The sequence below is a fragment of the Heptranchias perlo genome, chromosome 34 (genome assembly GCF_035084215.1).
Source record: "Heptranchias perlo isolate sHepPer1 chromosome 34, sHepPer1.hap1, whole genome shotgun sequence".
Classification (NCBI taxonomy): domain Eukaryota; kingdom Metazoa; phylum Chordata; class Chondrichthyes; order Hexanchiformes; family Hexanchidae; genus Heptranchias; species Heptranchias perlo.
The window spans coordinates 17,322,419-17,337,653 of record NC_090358.1 but is presented as its reverse complement, the minus strand read 5'-3'; the positions used below and the strand labels follow the sequence as shown (position 1 = coordinate 17,337,653).

Sequence of the window (15,235 nt, the reverse complement as noted above, 5' to 3'; positions counted from 1 at the left end):
TGTGGGCTGGGCAAGAAAAGCAGACAGAAAAACAGCAAAAGTGGACTCAGTAGAAAGGTGTAGAAGTGCAACTCTTATGTGCCAAGTTTTGAGAGCGCAGCTCGATATCATCCTCCCACTGTCACTCTCCAGCTCACTTTTTTTTTAAACCCAGTGTTATTCTCCATCAGGTACGGGACAGAAATGGATCAGTTGAATCGAGCACCAGAGTGTGTGTCAGTTAGCTGCACTTTAAAATTAAAAACGCCTTAAGGAGGCGAGACAGGAGGAACATTTAGTGTTTGTGGATGGAGCCACAGTGATCAGCTGTCCGAACATCCAGTTAGTACAGTATACAATGGAATTATCAAAATACAGTTAGCGCAAAATCATTTAGCACCACTTCCACTGATTACTTAATCTGTTGTAGACTCAAAATAAGCCACACAACTCCTTTAGAAATGGGAATGGTCCAATTTGTGGAAACAAAGAGTCAAAACCAGCATCATTCTCTATAGTGGGCAGATCACATACTAACCCTTTTGTTAGCAACTTTACAAGAGGGGTGTCCTTTTAGTTTAAGAAAAAAAACAAGAGGACCAATGGGGAAACTCAGTCTGACACCTTAATCCCATGAAGGCCCAGAGCTACTTGTAACACTTTAGCACCCATCCAATTAAATGCAGCATTAACAAGGCTGAATGAATTCAGGGGGGAAAAAAGCTACATGCTGCTATCAGCCATTAATTGCTGAGTATTTTCACTAGCGTGAAACAACCCTGTGGGCAGCTAAATTACTAGATCATAACAAGAAAGCAAATAATTGCAACTCTCACATTGTTACTTACAGTCTACAAGTCTTTCAAAAGGTTCAACATTGTGTTTAGGACTGTGGCTAATTGAACAGATTATAAATACTAAAATAAATCTACTGTTTCAGTTAATAAACTGGCCAGTATAGAGGTCTGGAATCCTTTTTTCAGGCTGACTTACATTATAGAGTTAATACAGGAGATAGGAACCCATTTTGGCTGCCTGGTTTGCATTATGCATGGTCTAAAAAATGAATCGTAACAAGCTTAAAATATATACCACTGATATGCCACACTGCATAAAGCAGAAAGTGTTTGTTTAGGGACTGTGATTATTGAAAGGTTACTAATAAAATCAACTTGCAGTAGAAACTACAGATGGTTTTGTTGGAATAGATGGAATGTATACATCCCAGCTGACCCCAATAGTTGGGGGGAATTCGGTTGCATATACTTCAAGAATTGGATGAAGGGCCGGGGAAACATTCAACTGACACTTATTGTAAATTAGTGACAACTCCAGACTTGTAGTTTTTTGATGGAATGAGTTTTGGGGAATTTGTCTTTCCACAAAAGCAAAATGTCTCATCATCGAACATTTTTTTAAAAAAGTCATTCTACTCAATATTGTCCACAGTTCTACTGTTGTCATAGCAACCAATACCCCCAAATCAATTCACAGATTTACTGGGAGAAAAAGGGGGAGAGTGAACTTCAGAATTACCTGGTCAGTACTGGAAGACGCTCACTGGTGAAGACTGGGCCTAGAGACGAAAGACCTAGAAAGAAAGAGAAGACAGTGAAGTAAATGCTTGAAAGCTTCCTCTCTTCATCCCTCCCCAAGTAAATTCTCTACCTAACTTAATTCTAACAGACTGGAATTGAAATAAAACCCCAAAGTTGTGGAGCCATTTTGTCCAGGCTGCAAACCCAAAGCAGAAAGGAAGCCAGGATTGACTTTTGGTTGCGAGATCAGACAACTGAAGCTCCTTTTTGGGGGAGGTGGTCTTTCTACAAAAAGTAGAAAGCATAGTAAACATTATTTTTTTTAAATGCTCATTCTAGTCCACAATATTGTCTAAGGTTCTACACTGGTTGCCATAGCAAACAATACCTCCAAGTCAATTTACAGAATTACTGAGTCAAGATGAAAGATAAAGGCTTGTATTCAGTTCAAGGGTTTGATTCTTATGAAAGGAAACATTTTACAGGATATAACATGACTCACTGTGGGGAGCTGGAAATTTTAACTGAAGGACACACGAAGCAGCTGATAATGCTGCAACAAGCAGTCTTCAAACATTCATTAGCCCAAGGTCTGTGTGTAAGTCACTAATACGTACGTAAAGGATCCAGTTTATATTTTTACTGCAAAGAAAAATGACCAGAGATCAGGCACCCGAGGCTCTGGCCCATTCGTTTAGTCATGACTAGAGAATCCTAAAGCAAAAAAGTCCGAGCTTCATAACGTTTCACAAAAGGCCTCGTTAGTTTGAAATGATCCTAAACCTGATTGTACCCGGTTAAGGAAAGCATCTTCAAATAATGTTTCAAAAACATGACAGCGGCTGAACATGGTTATACTGGTTATCACACACAATACTTTTATATTTTATAAGTGCATTGGGCATTTTACCATGTTAAAGGCGCTACATAAATGCAAGTTTTTAATATTAATTCCTTCTTTCTCTCCCCCTGAATCTGATTTTCTTTCATTTACTTTGATCTACTCAAGGGACTGTCGTTAGCAGTAGAAAATTCAGTGAAAACAGTGACTGTCCAACAAACACCTCAAGCAGATATTGCTGGTAATCTTTTCTTTTAAGTGAGGGAGACCACGGCTAGTGTTTTTCTCCATTTCCTCATCTAGGTCAGTTTACTAAATACACAATCCTTTATTACAATAGCTGCTGCTGACCACAGAGGCTGTAGTACTGGTTTACACAAATCTTAAACTATACTGAAAGATTGAGAACCATTATGGCCAATGCCAACATTCAACCTTCAATTTCCCACTCAGAAGCAACTTTTCAGGACAATACAATATTTCTTTGGAAATTACGTGCACACACTTTGACAGTATGGAGTTTAGGCCTTACTAGAAAGTTGCTCAGTGATGCAGTTAGTATTATGCAGATGGATGGAGGAGAAAGAGGATATTAGGTACTTTGATGAAGTCCCACTCCAGAGGCAAAATCCAGGCTGACACTCCAGTGCAGTAATGAGGGGAGAATTGAGGGAGTGCTGCACTGTCAGAGGTGCCGTCTTTCAGATGAGATGTTAAAACGATGTTAGAGGCCTCTCAGGTAGCCATAAAAAATTCCTGTGGTACTATTTCAAAGAAGAGCAGGGAGTTCTCCCCGGTGTCCTGGCTGATATTTAGCCTTCAGTCAATATCACTAGAACAGATAATCTGGTCGTTAACTCATTGCTGTTTGTGGGAACTTGCTCTGAGTAAATTGGCTACCCCGTTTCTTACATTATAACAGTGACTACACTTCAAAAAAGTACTTCATTGGCTGTAAAGGACTTTGGGACATCCTAAGGTCATAAAAGGCACTATACAAATACAAGTAGTCTTTTCTTTGACTTTCCAATCCAAATTTGGCTTGCTCTGATGGATATTCTGCATTGTATTTCAGCATTTGTTTCTTACCTTTCCTTCTTCTATGGTCTCAAGTCAATCTCAATTAGATGTGGGAATCAGTCGAGTATGGTTAAAAGCAACCTTTATATACCAAGATGATCTCATTGTGTCAGCCGCAACAAGAGCATCAAAACAACAGGTCCTACCTACAAACGTTGAATAAGCAGACTGGTCCATTAGGCCATAACGTGAGTGTAATAATTGGATTCTAGCCCCCCCCCGCCAAAAAAAAATTAGTCTAACTTGCATGTCCCTTTTTCAACAAAAATCTCTGCAATTGGGCTCATTGTTGTTTAGTACCAATCACCTGCGTCTAAATACTGGCCTTGTTACCGAGAACTCTCTTCTATACTTGATTATTTTGACTAAAGAGATGTTTTTTTCCTTTAAGTTAAACCTTTCTCTGCTGTTCTCTGATGCACAAAGAAAAATTCAATATCCCCCAAACATTCAAAACATAATCAAAATCAAAAAGAAAACAAAAGTGCAAATTTTCACTTGTCAAACTAAAATTTACAAAGTGACCAAGTTATGTTGCAAGTTATTATTAAGGCTTCAGCATCAGCAAGGTATCATTAGAGGAAAGGGGGCATTTCACCATCTTGAAGCCCTACCAGCTCAGAGTGGAGAGGATGCTGTGTGAAAGATTAGGACCTTAACGGAGGAAATTAAATCGGCTGGTGTGGGAGGGAAAGTCAGGAACTTGTAAAGAGAATTGAGGCTGTGAGTCACAAAAAGTTATGGCTAAGAATGTAAAGAACTGGGGAAAAGGGACGAGGTTTGCAAGTTAACACCTTTGGATGAAGAGTCAGAAATCGATGTGCCTCAACACTCCAACTATATCAGAGCTGTCACCAACCAGGGTTTAAAAGTAATGCTGCAGTTTTAGTTGGTCATCTATTGAAAGCTTTTAGCTCCATTACCAGAGACTGCTTGAAAACTGTTAATATAAAAAGTATGCTCTGCATTTCATTCAACAATAAAGGGGTTTTAAATGCTAGCATTGAAAAAAGAGTGAGTTTGATTTTAGAACAAAATGCAGAACAGTTTTATTGGACATTTGTAAGTGTTCAATCAGCCAGATAAAGCAGCCCAAACTATTTTACCCTAAACACACACTGGGGGGATATTCAGGCTGAAAGCCACCTCAAATTACCATGGGAAGTATTAAAATAGATACAATTTGGTTCTACTCATGACAACTATCAAATGCTCAATGGGTAATGGTGCTTTGTGAAGGCGACCATAATCCTTCTACTCAGGTTATGTTTTTTTATTCACGGGATAAAACTGTATTCAGAGTTTCTTCATTTCATACTGCCCATCTGTTCTCTCCCTCTCTCTAAAATCTGCATTTAAAAATATCATAAAAGTTTCAGTGGCTTTTTTAAGCCTAGAAAAATTATTTGCAAACAAAGCAGAGCAGTAATATGCCAACCATCTTTGTTTGCCAGGTTTCAAGTAGTGTCTTATCCACAGGACAAGAAGACACATTGTTGTCATATACAACCCATCAAAAATATAGTGTATCCATATCTGTGTATCCATTCCCATCATCAAACAATTGTAGAAGGCAAGAACGATAGACTGCTAGGATACCATTTTGAGACTTGGGAGATCAGGGGGGCATAAAGACTGAGTGGAGCAAGGTTCTTACACAATCCAGCTAATGTACTAAAACTACATCTTCATTAAAATTTGAGAGATAGCAGGACACATTGTACAGACCAGCAGCATGAATTGTATGCCTTGTTCCAGAAGTAAACTTATTTTCACAACTAATCTGGTCACTGTGGTGGTTCAGGTGGGTACTTTCTTTTCCCAGTGGAAAAATATTTTTACAACAGTATATCATTCAGCAAAAGCCAACATGCAGTTTCCTGATGTTCTTGCACTTACATTGTTAGCCAATAGAACTATTTGCCAGGATGTGTTAAGAAACTGCACCAGGAAAGATAAGTTTCATATGCACAACTTGATTGTTTCAGAGAGATAATAAAATTCTCCTGACAACTTCATCTGATATTTGGTGGCCCCTCTACAATGACAGCGGTACTGTAAAGTGAACAGGGGGAACATTACTGTCTCCAGCACCAGAGAGTGAACAAGGCAACATTACTGTCTCGAGTACCAGAGAGTGAATGAGGCACCATTACTGTCTCCAGCACCAGAGAGTGAACAAGGCAACATTACTGTCTCGAGTACTAGAGAGTGAATGAGGCAACATTACTGTCTCGAGTACTAGAAAGTGAATGAGGCAACATTACTGTCTCCAGCACTGCACACACCCACCTGAATATACAGTTTGAACTATCACTTTAACCACGAGCAGGTTGAGCACTCAGCCTGATCAGTGTCCGAAACGGTTTCCCGAATCTCCGACCTGTACAAGCTTTTACCTGAAGCTTTGGGCACAGTTCAGGTCGGCTGTCCAGGAATTGGTAAAATGGACACCAAAAATATGTTTTTCTCCACAAAAAGCTGTTTCCTCCCCCTGTTCCCACAACTTTGCGTTTTCTGGTGTGGCTTTGTTACTGATGTGGCTTAGTTAATAAGGTTTTCAATGACTTTCAAAAAAAGGATAACAACTCAAGTCATTATGGTAAAATGTGGCAACCCAAGAAGTTCCAGCACAATAATCTATTATAATAGTCAGTGCGCCCGAGCATTCCACAGATAACTAACCTAACCAGCAAATCTGCATTTTCCTTTCTTTATAAAAGATTTTTTTTGTTTCTCAAGGTGAGGAATATTATTGCTGAGGAACAGAATTCTTCCCATTTCACATCAAGCATATCCAGGTCAAATATAGCACAGCCAAATGCAGAGTAAAGCTTCCTCTACTTTGTCCCAATACACCTCAGGCCAACCTCAAAGGCACCCCCAATCGCATCAGACAGACCTTTTCTTCCATTTCCCCACACTAACTGTCCCGTGGGTCTCTGCGATAGTCAATCAATCAGTGTTGAATTAGGGAGGGTTTTGTGCTGTGGGCTCACACCCACAAACAACTGAATTAAGACAATCCAATCCCATTTCACAGAGGCATTTAAAGACAGCAAAAAGAGGAGACTTTCATCCCGTCAAGTCTGGGTTCAAAGCCAAGTCCCAGAGATAAAGGTTAACCCAGTCCCTGTTCCGCTATTTAATCTCCATCTCGTTGGCTTAGGGCTACAGCTTTCTGGCCTTCCCCTTCATGTAGTCAGGTCCCATGGTCCTTCCTTCATACACCCATCTTATTTTAGTCTCTCCCAATTCATTGGTTTTCTCAATTCTCTAAAGCACACGTGTCCATTTTTATTACACATTCCCTTTAAATTAGCGGCCTGAACAATTATCCTTGAACATTCCACAAGTCAACACCCTACCTGCCTCCTACAGCTCACACATAGCTATACCTCCCCACGTCAACAACCTCAGACTGTATTCACTGAAGCAACAGTAAATTAACAACTCTTCAGTAGAACTTTGGTTTCCAATACAAATTCCTCATTATAACTAAACCACTTTGCATTCTAATAATTTACGATGGAGCGCAGATGACTGAGATAAACCACATCAAGAGAGTCAGGGCTATACGGAGAGTGTGGTGAGCGTGGGGTGGAGGGGAGGGGAAGGAAAGGAAGGGGTTCCCAGTAAACCACCACTCTCACTCATTTATGTTATTTCACATAATATTTAGCAAAAAAATTTATTCTTAATTCATAGAATCATAGAAAGGTTACAGCACGGAAGGAGGCCATTCAGCCCATCGAGTCCGCGCCGGCTCTATCCAAGAGCAATCCAGCTAGTCCCACTCCCCCGCCCTTTCCCCGTATCCCTGCAAATTTTTTCCTTTCAAGTAATTATCCAGTTCCCTTTTAAAGGCCATGATTGAATCTCCCTCCACCACCCCCTTGGGCAATGCATTCCAGATCCTAACCACTCGCTGTGTAAACATTTGTCACATGTTAAAAAAAAAGGTTTATTCCACAATGAGGCAATGTGGGCAAGCATCAACAATGTGGGCAAGCATGAACCTGTGAAATGGTACTCCAGCCAGCCCCCTTTCAAAACACACAGCAGCACACTGCTGGACCAAGAGGAAGGATATGAGTCGTCTGGTTGGTGCAATGCTGGACGTGGAACTTGCTACAGCCGCCTTCTGCGTTAGCAGGGGAAGCAATTGTACAGTGGATCAAAAGTATGTTTGTATCCTTTCTCCTCTTCCTTCACTGCTTGGAAGACTTAATTATTGAAGTTTTAGTTCATTTTCCCGACCCATGCAGACTCACCATTTTGGGCCTCCAAACTCAGCAGAGCCGAGATTGCAGTACTCACGTTACTATTGATTTTCCCAGCTCAAAAATACTTCTCAAATCAGCCGCCAGAATAGGAAAGGACATCAATATGATTTCCTACACAGCCACTCACTAACGGACCTTGCAGCTGACTTCAGCTTAATAGTGCCCGCTAAGGTTAGAGACCTTAACTAGCAAAGAAAAATAAACGTTAAATATTTCAACAAGGTAAGGATTTAGAAAAGACACCATTTGCATGGGAGGGAAGTAGTAATTTAAGTACACTCCTTAATACCATCACTTGCATTTTTTAAAATAGTGGTCAGCCACAGGTCGCCTGGAAACTACAGCACTGAAACCTTAAAGCAGCAACAAAGCACGAGCTTCCCTGTCATCTCAGTGAGCAGCTGAGGCACACATGTGAGCCAATCTCTGCTGTGGTAATGGTGGGGACACTACTGGACTGAAGCCTCTGGTTTGACGCTCAAAAGGCACGAGGTAGACAAAGAAAAACTAACATCACTATCCAGTCCCCAAGTGGAACTATGCATGTGTGTACATCAGATTTGGATTGGCAGACCCTTGAGTTAATGCCTTCAGAACCGGAGTTGAATATTGGGTACAGTCATTTGGTGGTTTGGTATTGGACTAACAATCCAAGAGATAGCGGGGCAGATTTTGGACCTCACTGCATCCATTTTACACATGTAACGAGGCCCAATTTCGGAGACCAACATCCTGCTCCCCAAGGACGCCTGAAAAACATCTGACCTGAAATAGGATCAGGCCATTTTTCAGATCTTCTAGAGGCCACCTAAAGCAGAAGTTAGGTGCCTTACATCTGTAAACGAAAGGCCCAACACCCATTTTAGGTCCCCTCACAGAAATTGGTTAGCGACGAGTCGTGCAGGCTACCGCACTCAGGATCCAGCGGCCTAAAGAGTGGCTGCCAAAGAAAGGGAAGTTTTTATAAAATTTTCAAACCATCCTGCGGAACCAGGAGGCACACGAGTGCTTCCACAACTCCTCAATCATCGCGATCGCTTGTCTTCCCCCCCACCACCAAATCCCCATCCCGGGACTTGCCTTCGCGCCTCTGCCGACAAGTCAAGTGACCCAGCAATAGTCACCTTCAACGGGTAAGATACCAGCAGTTCGCGCAAAAAATGTTGACGAAGCCCAATGCCCAATTTTAGCTCGGCCTCCCAGTTGGTTCACCCGCTGCTTGCACAGTGCCAAGTCTGGGCCCAAAATTTCCACCCAGCAAGTTCAAATCCCACCGTGGCATGTTGTGAAACTGAATTCAATAAATCATTTGTGGGCCTACACCAGAGGAAAAAAAAATGACCACGAAAGCTGCCAGATTGTCATAAAAAAAAAACTGGTTCACTAACATCCTTTAAGACAGGGAAACCAGTCTGCCCTACACGTGACTCCTGTCCCACGCTATGAGGTTGACTCAATGCTCTCTGAAGTCAGCCACTCAGTTTAAAAAAAATTCTACCAAGCATTTCAAGGCACCAGCCCACCAACACCTTCTCACGGCAACTTGGAACGGGCAATAAATGAAGCCTTGCCCACAGCTTAAAAACATTTAAAAAGTCATTAAAATTATAGCACAGAGGGCAGAAAATTGGTCCATCATTCCTGTGCCAGTGCTAACTCAACTGGATCGGTCTTCTTTAATACAACTTCCCGCTTGGGAGAAAGAAAAAGTAAGCAGACATAGATTTTAATCCCAGACTTAATTGGGATTTGTACTCAAGCTTCCCCACGGAACAGCATAGGTGGCACCTGTGGGTTGGGCTGGCTATTGTCAATGTGGGAGGATAGTTAGAATAAAAACATTTAAAACACGTCATGCGGAGTGGTGTAAGGTAAGCGAGTTGTTAATGAGGAATAATAGCCTGGTTACCTGTTGTTACACAGCAACCGCTGTAGAAATCAGTGCCAGGAACAGAAATATTCTCACTCCCAGCACTGCTCAGTCATCTCCAGCCAGAAAGACCCACAGTCACTTCAGTAAAATATTTTAACGAATGGCTCCCCAACCCTTTGTTTCCATCATGCTGTTGCTGAAGTCTGAGACAGTTTTCCTGCTGCAAACGTGGTCTCTGTGGGGAGGGTTACCAATTCTACATCTTAAGCATGTCAGATACATGTGTGTGTTAAAAAGCTTCATGAGCACTGGTTTGCAGTGTTCCAAAGTGTTTCCAGAGCCAGGTATCTGGATGAAGCAATAATCCAGATTTTTTGGGGTGGTCATTAATAAAGTACAAACATTCAAAAATGACCAACTGGTCCATCAAGCCTGTCCAACACTCACGATCAGAGCATCGTGACTAGACACTTTCTCCTCACCCCCAGCATCCATGTAAGAGCTCTGCACTGTTTTAAACACTTGCCTTCTGTGGGGTCTTAGATGCTGTCCTGAGCCCATGACATTAAAGGAGATAGAGAGCTCTCAGCATGGAACCAGGATACAAATACTAAACTCCTATATAGATAACCATCTTACTTACAGAGGGCACAAGAAATACAGAATTGTTACAGAAAGGCTGCATGATGAGAAAATGTCAAAGGCCAGATTATAGATTCTTCTATAATCAGAATAATGGGTGGTTAGGCTAATATTGCAGACATGTCAAGTGCTCTACAATTTTGGGCCAGTGCACTGGCCCAAAATCGTAGAGCACTTGACATGTTTCTCTCCCCTCCCCCCAAGTTAACTAGGAGTGTGTCATCAGGGGAGTTGACCTGACACACATGTGCAATAGGTTAGCGTGTGACTACATGTACAGGAATACTGAAAAAAATACCCCAACGCCCTAATGCAAAAGGGTAGAGGCACGAACTGTGCATGTACTTATCATTTGGCTAAAGTCACGGTGGGACATGGCGCAGGATACCGGTGCTAAACTGCAGCCAATACGGTCAGCGACTCTCCTTCGTATCAAGTCATTAGGGCGCACTGGTTCTGGACAACTTCCATGAGCGGGAGTAAAGTGGGACTCTGGTCTGTCCAGAGTTTGGAGACTGAGAAGGAAGAGGGGGCGCGAGGGTAAAAGTGCAGCGAAAAAAACACACCGCGTTGTAATAAGTGGCTGGCACAGTCCACGTCATTCTTCGCAAGTACAAACCTCTCCATTGCAGGAGTTTGCGCGTGGATCACAAAATCAAACTTGGGTTTTGTTTTTCAGGTGTTTCCCTTTGTTTTTGTACAGATGTCACAGGGGAACTTTTACGAGGCAATAATTACAACAACAACAACAAAAAACCCTCAATTAAACGAGATTAAAACCTTTCAAGAACGTAAGTACCACAAAAGTCTGGTAAATAACGTTTTAAAAATATGCAAACTACCTTGTACTTACTGTCCCTTTCCGTGTTATTAAGCGCAGGGACCCGTGGTGACTCGCTGATCTGAGCCAAGTTCACTCACTGGCTACACGCGGAAACGACTAAAGCTACGAAAACTTGTATTTAAATGCACTTCGATGAATCTCACATCCTTCCTCTTTTGGGGTGTAAAGCGGTCTTCTCCGTCAGTGCAACATCACTTCCCGTAATACAGCTCCTCCTCTTTGCTCCAGGAGCTACGGTACCTTAGCAACCACTGAATGAGTGAGCCTGTGGCTGGGTACTGGTGAGCTGAGCACCTTAGTCTGCAGGGCTGCCCCACCGTGCTCACTCTCCTCTAACACGTCAGAGTGGGCCTTAATCAAATTTCCAAAAAGTTTTTTTTATATTGTAGCCCACTGCTATAAGTGAAATTGTATTTGCCATAATAAAATGATGTGTTGGATGACGTGATAAGGGATGGCCTCAGAGTATCTCTTCCAGAAATATTTGTGCAGCTGCTTTTCACAGATGTGTCATTGGTGTCTAGCCTGGGGATCCAGTGCACAGCCCTGGCCTTTTTGAACAATAGGCTAAGCAATGGGTGATGAGTGCCCCCAAGTTCAGTATTAATGCTCTGCACAAGTGTAAAGGGGACCTATTGGTTGAAAGGTACAAGAAAAACTTGTCCCAATTGTTGATTCATAACCATGCCCAGAGGCTACGGCAGATGCCAATGTTGCACAGACAATGCTGAGAAGGAACAAAGGGAGCTCTGGTCTTGACTGCCTTCAATGTCACAACATTGTGGGTTAAGCTTGTGACACATAAGAAATTTGTTCAAAAGGTTCTACTTCAGAATCAGAGCTCCTAACCACAACCTTCCTTCAGTCCTTCCTTGCAAAAAAAAAAGGGGAACAATTGCAGGGAGGGAGGGCTCTACTCCACATTAACCTGCTGCTCAGCAGCCTGGTGGGGGAGTTAGTCTATCAGCAGGCACATCATTTTGCCAAAGTCACTTCCACCAGGATCAGGATTGAGCAGCTGGTGATGAATAAGCCTGGTACACAGCATCTAGAACATTAAGGTGGCCAGCTTGTTGCAAGCTGTCCTGCTTAGCTACTTCCAATATACAGAAGGCAAATGTCTGTCATACAGCTGATGAGGAAACTCTCAGGATGGGATGATGGCTGCTGAAAGGCAATACCTGGAGGCAGAGGCCTGCTCATATATCGGGGGTGTGGAGTCTATCTTGATTGGGTTGTACACAGGCAAGCAGTTGCAGCTGAAGTCCTCACCTCCAACTGGTAGAACCACCATTCTATGCAGCATGGTGTGTACCTATGCTACGGTGATACAGAGTTTGTCTCTCTCATATGCTCCATTTTCCTCCAGAGAGTGTATTTCCAGCATAGTTTGGAGAAGAAGGGTGACAACTCTGGTGATATTTATACTTGCAGTATTTATGAAGGTTCATGCAAAGATTGCCACAATAATTTTGATGTAGGCATTGCCCCATTGTTCATACTCCGTGGAAGCTTTATTGTTTGGAGGCCATATATCCAAATCTGTAGTTGCTTCAGGCTACTGGGGCTGGAATGGACTCACCCTGATACTTAATTCTAGTCCAAAGTCTTCTCACAATTCACTGACTTGCAGAATCATGTCTGGTCCCAAAGCAAAATACTGCAGATGGTGGAAATCTGAAATAAAAACAGAAAACACTGGAAATACTCCGCAAGTATTGACCCATGGGTCATTGACCTGAAACGTTAACTCTGTTTCTTTCTCCACAGATGCTGCCTGACTTGCTGAGTATTTCCAGCATTTTCTGTTTTTATTTCATGTCTGGTCCTGGCGGCCTCATATCATTCGTACCCAGCCACGCACATGGTGTCACCCTCTTCTCATTGACTAACAGATATGATGGCTATGAGGGGGAAAGAATTGACATCAAATTACATTAGCCCCTTCTAGCAACACGTCCTCTCCCTAGCGCAAAACAAGATCACTCACTCCACTTGTACTCCTTCAGGAGGGTCTCTTTTTCCCATCTCCTACTCAAAAGCATCCTTTTCTTCCTCCGATAGGCTCTCGCCTGTTAATTCTCTGTGTCCTTATGAGGATGGTGTGCTGGAAAGCTATCTCATGATTTTCTTTTCCTTGTGTCACCTCAGTTCAGTGATAGCAGTCTTGCCTCCAAATGAGGTGGTGATGGGTTCAGGCCCTACTCCAGGACTGGAGCACATAATCTAAGCTGACACTTCAGTACAGTACTGAGGGAGTGCTGCACAGTCTTCCAGCTGAGATGTTAATCCAAAGCCCTGTCTGCCTGATGATGTGGAATGTAAAAGATCCAAAGGCACAATTTGAAAAAGGATAAGGAAGTTGTTGTGGTTAACTTTCAGTCCTCCACCAAACACAGATTAACTTTTATCTCATTGCTGTTCATGGGACCTTGGTGTGTGCAAATTGCCTGCTGCATTTGCCTACAAAATAGTGACTATATTTTCAAAATTAATTCAATGGCTGTAAAGTGCTTTGGAACAGCCTGATGACGTAAAAGTCACTATTTAAATACAAGTTCTTTCATTTAAATGCGAGATTTTGCATTTTTACTCATTTGTCAGCTTGTCTCAGTTGGAAATATTCTCACCTTTGAGTCAGAAGGTTGTGGTTGAAGCCCCCTACAGGCCCTGAGCACATAGTTTAGGCCGATAGTCCAGTACAGCACTGAGGAAGTGTTGCACTATCAGAAGCACCATTTTTTGGATGAGATGTTATACTTGTGAATGAGACATCTGCCTGTTCTGATGACACAAATAGATGTTAAACATTCCATGGCACAATTTTAAGAATAGTAAGTTCTCCTGATGTCTTGGCTAACATTCTTTCTTCAACCAGCAGCACCAAAACATATTAAACGGTCATTCACCACATTGCTGTCTGTAGGATCTTGCTGTGCACAAAATACATGCTGCATTTGGCTCCATAACAAAAGTCAAAGCTTTTCAAAATAGTTTATTGTGTGTGAAGTGCTTTGAGACTTCTCTGAGAGTTGTGATAAGGTGTTACATAAATCAATTTTCTTTATTTTGTGTGAGACTTTCCCAATTAGGAGTTTCATTGTATATCACCACTGATTGATTAATATTGACTGACAGTTTGTTAATGCAAGTACGTTCCTTTATAGCCATCACCACTCAATTCAATCTCAATTTGAGAGTGCTGCATTCTGGACATTGATTCAAAGACTCACTACTATACAAAATGTGCTGCATTATTCTCCACTTCATTAGGTTTAAAACCCACCTTGAAACAGACTGAATACTTAACGAAAAAAATTGGGCTCTTGAGGCTGACTGCTTCCCGTAAAATTGCTGAGACAGAATGAAGTAATTAGGAGGTTCAGTTATTGTGCAGAGAAATGAATCACTTTATGATTGGAAACAATGATTTGCATTGATCTGCAAGGCGCATACCACTGCTTCATTAGGTATTAACAGCGAAAGATTAGACTCAAACCTTCACAATAAACAGGTAGAAATAATAATAATACTGTCACAAGAGTGTTCAATTCAGTTAAACTGAGGCATTGGAACTTTTTATGTTACTTGATCTCCCGTGACATTACTCACCGACAATTTTTTTTCATGTTATATTTACCATATTATGTATTGTACTATATATTTATAGCTATTGCATTGCTTGCCTACCTCAAATACATATCTATTAATATAATAAACAGAAAGGAAATATTGAACCATTCCTTCCCAATTTGTGCTCTACTTATGATTGTGGTAACATATGTTTGAAAGGAATTTTCTTTTCTAGAGGGATACCATTGAAAAGCAGATGAGTTACATTGAACTTGTATAGAACCTTGGTTATACTACACTTAGAGTACTGTGCACAGTTCTGGTCTCCATATTACAAAAAGGATATAGAGGCACCGGAGAAGGTACAAAAAAGATTTACGAGGATAATACCAGAACTGAGAGATTATACCTATCAGGAAAGATTGAACAGACTGGGGCTGTTTTCTCTAGAAAAGAAAAGGCTGAGTGGTGATCTGATAGAGGTCTTTAAGATTATGGAAGGGTTTGATAGGGTAGACATAGAGAAAATGTTTCCACTTGTGGGGGAGACCAAAACTAGGGGCCATAAATATAAGATAG

General features: G+C 41.7%; 1 protein-coding gene across 4 annotated transcripts in view; it reads right to left on the bottom strand.

Moving 5' to 3' along the window:
• The window catches only part of rab27a (RAB27A, member RAS oncogene family), a 96,470-nt gene extending 85,211 nt beyond the window's left edge, over nt 1-11,259 (bottom strand). Inside the window, exons 1-2 of one of the 4 annotated variants that reach the window (XM_067971537.1) lie at nt 11,082-11,259; nt 1,516-1,570 (exon numbers count right to left, since the gene is read on the bottom strand). The gene's annotated coding sequence lies outside the window, so the exon portion shown is untranslated. The remainder of the gene's footprint in view (nt 1-1,515; nt 1,571-11,081) is intronic. The other 3 variants (XM_067971538.1, XM_067971535.1, XM_067971536.1) reach the window with 3 other exon arrangements.
• Between the last annotated feature and the right edge of the window lie 3,976 nt (nt 11,260-15,235).